Here is a 5,970-nt window from a genome sequence, read left to right as displayed (position 1 = left end):
ATATATATATTTTATTGATTTCAGAGAGGAAGGAAGAGGGAGGAAGAGAGAGATTGAAACATCGATGATGAGAGAGAATCATTGATTGGCTGTATCCTGCACGCCCCATACTGGGATCGAGCCCACAACCTGAGCATGTGCCCTTGACTGGTATCGAACCTGAGACCCTTCAGTCTGCAGGCCGACACTCTATCTATCCACTGAGCCAAACAGGCTAGGGCTCTTTTTAAAAATATATATATTTTATTGATTTTTTTACAGAGAGAAAGGGAGAGGGATAGAGAGTTAGAAACATCGATGAGAGAGAAACATCGATCAGCTGCCTCCTGCACACTCCCCACCGGGGATGTGCCTGCAACCAAGGTACATGCCGTTGACCGGAATGGAACCTGGGACCCTTCAGTCTGCAGGCCGATGCTCTATCCACTGAGCCAAACCAGTTAGGGCATGCCAACTATTCTTAGTGATTGCATGACAGATCAAAAAATGTCCTTTATGCCCTCTATTCACAATTTATGGCTTTTGACAGACTGGCATGCTAGACACCTAAAACCACCTTCATTTATTACCAGATCTGAGTTCTTCTGGATTTACAGTGAGGAACGTGGCTCCAGAACAATATTCTCTGTGTGATCAGTCAGGTCTGAGCATAGGCAATGACAAGGCTTTGACTGGCAGGCCTCAGAGGGGAAGCTGCCCTCCTCACACCAGAAGGTGCACAGCCTGTGCATTGTAGTTACCTGGAGGGAATTACAGACGAGAACGGAGGTCCCCTGGAGCCAGCCATGCTCCAATGCATCCTGCATTCCCAGCCCAGGCACTTCTATTTGGAGTCCATTTTATCAGGGAGCTTCAGCGAGACATTTTCCAAGCACCTCCACTAAGACCTCATTATCAGGGACTGTTGTGGAGGCAGTTTTGCCTTTTGACACCTAGTCTTTCCCCCTCTTCCTTGCTGTGGCCCCACAGGTCCATACAAAAGCAGGAGCTTTTTGTTCAGGGTACTTGGCAGTGAGATGACCTCTCCCCATTTCTGCTTCCATTTGATCCTTGCCTGCTGTTCTTCCATAAGGGGACAGGAGTTCAGGGGGGTGGGGTGGGGAATGGAACAGAGAGCCAGTGCCTTTCTCTTTTGCCTCTTGCCTGCACTATCGAAGTAAGTGAATAAAGCGGTTTGTCTATTACTTTCATTTTGGCTTATCCTAATTGACCACCTCCACACCTGGCAGCTCAGCACACACCTGCTTGGTTTCCCTGTCCTTGAAAAGGGTGTAAGACTATTCCATCCTAACCCCCTTCTAGAAAGGGCCTTGGGCTCTTAAAACAAGAACTTTTTTATGATACGTGCCATACATAGATTCTACTTTTTCTTTTCACTCCAGCAAGATTCAAATATTTTGAGAAAAGGAGAATGGATAATCCAGATGCACATTAGACTACATTGGATAGACTATTGAAACCTCTAAAGCAAAACAGATAGTGTTGCTTGGCCTACAGAATAATGTGACTAATTTTGGCCAGATGGAGCCTGATTATGAATTAGCTACATGTAGACTAGATTTGAAACACTAGACAACGACCCACTGCATAGCTTTAAATTATACAGGTGAAGCTCTTTGCCCATGGTGGTTCAATTATTTTCTTGGAAGACAATATATTTCTTCCTTCAGGAAGCCTAATGAATTTTATAATTACCCTTTCCTCTGAAGTCCACAGTGATGATTCCCCATCTGAATTGGTAAAGAGGAACCCACAGCAGGAAACATTACTGATGTGTGAAAAAAAAGAGGACCACACTCCTTTGCTGGCATTACCATCTTTGCACATATCCAATAGCCATTTAAGGCTCCCTGATAAAATGGACTCCAAATAGAAGTGCCTGGGCTGGGCCTGAGGGAGGAGGAGAGTAAATTTCTTTTATCTCTTCAAGGTCTCTATTGCTATTAATTTGATAGTTCCTGCCTTAGTTTTGTATATCATCACCTCTTGTTAGGATTGCTAGGACCTATTGCTTAGTATGTATCTAAATTCACCCTCTACACCAGCGGTTCTCAACCTGTGGGTCGCGACCCCTTTGGCGGTCGAATGACCCTTTCACAGGGATTGCCTAAGACCATCCTGCATATCAGATATTTACATTACGATTCATAACAGTAGCAACATTACAGTTATGAAGTAGCAATGAAAATAATTTTATGGTTGGGTCACAACATGAGGAACTGTATTTAAAGGGCCAGAAGGTTGAGAACCACTGCTCTATACTGACATCTGAGTTCCCATTATCAAATGTAAGCCTCTATTGATTAGCCAATGCCTTTAGGACAGGGGTGGGCAAACTTTTTGACTCGAGGGCCACAATGGGTTCTTAAACTGGACCGGAGGGCCAGAACAAAAGCATGGATGGAGTGTTTGTGTGAACTAATATAAATTCAAAGTAAACATCATTACATAAAAGGGTACGGTCTTTTTTTTTTTAGTTTTATATCCGGCCTGCGGGCCGTAGTTTGCCCACGGCTGCTTTAGGATCATGTCAACCTCCTAACCAAATAAGATCTGAAACAAACAGGGCTCAGGTGTCACTTCCATCTCATCCTCCAGCTTCATCACATTGTACACTCAAGGCACAATATACTTGCTGTCCTTTGAACAAAATTCCTCCACTTCTGTGACTTTTCAGCAGCTATTCTTCTGGTCAGAGCAAAGTGCCCATCTGCTGTCCCTCTCTTAGGAAAAAATCATACTCATTTTTTTGATACTAGTTCAGATTTCATTTGTTGTGTTCCATATGTTAAAGGAAGAACAGCAAAATGGGAGAGTAAAGGTAATGGGGATGTGGGCTCCACCATGGATCAGTGAAAGCTTGAGTACTTGTTTAACTTCCCTAAGCTTCTGTTTCCTCATGTGTAAGTTAGCGACTTTTTCCTTCCAGCTTTATTGAAGTATGATTGACAAATAAAAATAGTCTATTTTTAAAAAATATTTATGTTGTAAAATGTGATGATTTCATATAGGTATTCATGATGAATGCACAAGAACAATTTAATTTACTCTCTTAGCAAAATTCAAGACTAAGTCAGTATTATTAACTATAATCAGCATGCTGCACATTAGGTCCCCAGAACTTATGCATCTTATAACTGAAAGTTTACACCCTTTGATCAACATCTCCCCATTTACCCCAGCTCCTGTCAACCCTGTTTTAGTTTCTGGTTCTGTGAGTTGGAAATTTAATAGTAACTAATGCTTGCAGAACAGTCACAGGGATGTAAAGTACAATATAGGGAATATAGTCAATATTGCAATAACTGTGTATGGAACCAGGTGGGTACTGGAAATATCAGCGGAACACTTTGTAAAGTATATTATTGTCTAATCATTATGCTGTGCACCTGAAACCAATACAAAATAATATTGAACATAAACTGTAATTGAAAAATTTTTAAATGAAAAAATGAGGTTGTTGCAGGCCTGGTACACACCCAACTGCCCTCCCCTGCAGGCCTGGTTGCCCCCAACTGCCCTCCCCTGCTGGCCATCTTGTGAAAATGTTGGGGTGGCCATCTTGTGATGAGGTGGGGGCAGCCATCTTGTGATGTGAGGGCATGAGGGTCAATTTGCATATTACCTCTATTATATAGATTGGTTCACATGACCATTCTGTACCCACCTACAACTGGACAGCTGAGTAGACAAATACAAATGAATAGATGGGTGAATACTGAGGAGACAAATTATTTTTCTGAGTGATTTGTCCATGAAGCAGACAGATATTCTCAGGTTTGTAGAAGTATATTAAAAAACAAAGCCCTGGATGCTACCACAGATACAATATGGTCTTACATTTTACATGGGTGCATTGTATATCCAAATAATATATGCAGTGATAGTCTTCATTTGCATATAACTTGGAAATAACTTATGGCATGGCCTGGTGACAGGAGAAAAGATGCTGTATTACAAAGTCTATCATTTCAAACCTCTTTTCTGTTTTTAGTTTTACTTGGCTGTTTTTAATCTTCTTTTAATCTCGGTCTGTGAAATGACTTTGCATCTTACACATCAATACCCATAAGAAAGTAAAGAATTAGCTCAGATTATATGTCAGGTTCACAGAAAGCCATCCTCACAAGATCCGAGATCTGTGAATAAAAGGGTCACTTTATCTTGCAGGAAATGAAACAAACCCAGAAATTTTCTTCTTACCAACAAATATTTGGTAAATGTTATTATATATATTCTACAGATGGCCCTAAGAAAATAAAATTATTTCCTTATGTTCACAATTTTAGATTTAGAAATAAATAAAATGTAAACTGCAGGAAAATTCAGCAGAAGATAATTATTGGAAAATACAATGAGCATAATTACTAGGAAGGCAAGCCTGGTATCCGAGTTACCAGGCAACCAATCCCAAGAGAACGTAACATGAAAGTGGACTGGGAGATAGACTCATCCAATCATCCAAATGCCTGGGCAATCAGGTGTCTGAAAGAAGTGATATGAACATGTTATCATTTCGTGGAGGCATAAGAAAATTTCTTAACAAGTCATCAGAGAGAAGAAGAAAGGGGAACGATTTGCTAACTCAGATTCTATTAACCATTTCCTAATCTACTCCCCTCCAAATAAAATCACATTAATTACTAATTGGCAGCATCTACACAGCAATAAACTTTTAAAAAAGAAAAGGTTTTTCTCCCCATTCTAATCATGCTTATACATGAGTAGATTTTTGTGTGTTTGTGTAAATGTGTGTGTTCGCATGTATACACATACACATTTGCTCTCCTGTGTAGTATTGTGCTGAGGATGTGAGTGAGGGAAGGGAGAGAAGGGCATTCAAGGTTTCCAGGTAGAACCAACTTCAAGGGTTCAAAGATATAAGCATCTTATGCAGTTCTGGAGTCTGTGAGAAGCTCAATGCTGTGGGGTTTCAGTTTGGGGGGTGATGGTTGGGGGTTGCGAGGCAAAGCTGAAAAGCAAGTTGGGGACTATTTTACATTTCATACTGTGCGTAGAAAATAGGGAGTCCGTGGATATTTTAGAACAGAAAAGCACTTTTTATTTTTAATTATTATTTTTAATAGATTTTAAATTGATTTTAGAGAGGAAGGGAGAGGAAGAGAGAGATAGAAACATCAGTGATGAGAGAGAATCATTGATCATCTGCCTCCTGCTCACCTCATACTGAGGACCTAGCCTGCAACCTGGGCATGTACCCTGACTGGGAATCGAACCGTGACCTCCTGGTTCATAGGTTGACGCTCAACCATTGAGCCACTCTGGCTGGGCGGGAAAGCACTTTTTGAAGAGAAGTTTCCCCTAGGGACAATGATCAGATAAGGCAGAATGGGTGTGGGGATTAAAAGCAGCAATGGGGATGCAGAGAAGGAGGCTGATAAAAAAAGAGGGGCATGAGAGGAATGGATAAGATTTGGTGCTAATTGGATGTGGTCAGTAAGGAAGAAGAGATACCAGGTTTCTTAGCTAAGATCAAGAATCCAGGCAGGAGTGAAAAATCATTCAGTCTGGGACACAAAACAGCAGGTTAGAGCTGTCCAGTAAGCAATGACAAATATGTTCCTGGAGCTCAGGAGAGAGGTCTGGGTTGCAAACCATGATGGAGACTGAAGCCACGGGGTGAGTTAGATCCTCTAGAAAGGAGAGTAAAATACAGGAAGATGGAAAAGATGAGACATGGAACTAAGGATTATAGAATTTGTGGAATCCTAATTCTAATAAAAGAAAGAAAAGGCAATGTAAGAGATAATTAAAAGGGATGGTCTGAGAGGCAACAGAAATACTGGAGGAGTGTATGGCCATGGAGACCAGGAAAAGACAGTTTTGAGAAGTTGCAATCTTTGTATCCAACACTTAAAGAATGCATTTCCTTCTTAAGTACATGATCATATAAGTCTAAAGGAAATCTAAACAAATATAAAAGAACTAGAGGCCCGGTGCGAGAATTTG

Source organism: Myotis brandtii, unplaced genomic scaffold (assembly GCF_000412655.1).
Source record: "Myotis brandtii unplaced genomic scaffold, ASM41265v1 scaffold213, whole genome shotgun sequence".
Lineage (NCBI taxonomy): Eukaryota > Metazoa > Chordata > Mammalia > Chiroptera > Vespertilionidae > Myotis > Myotis brandtii.
Note: the sequence above shows the minus strand (reverse complement) of the source record.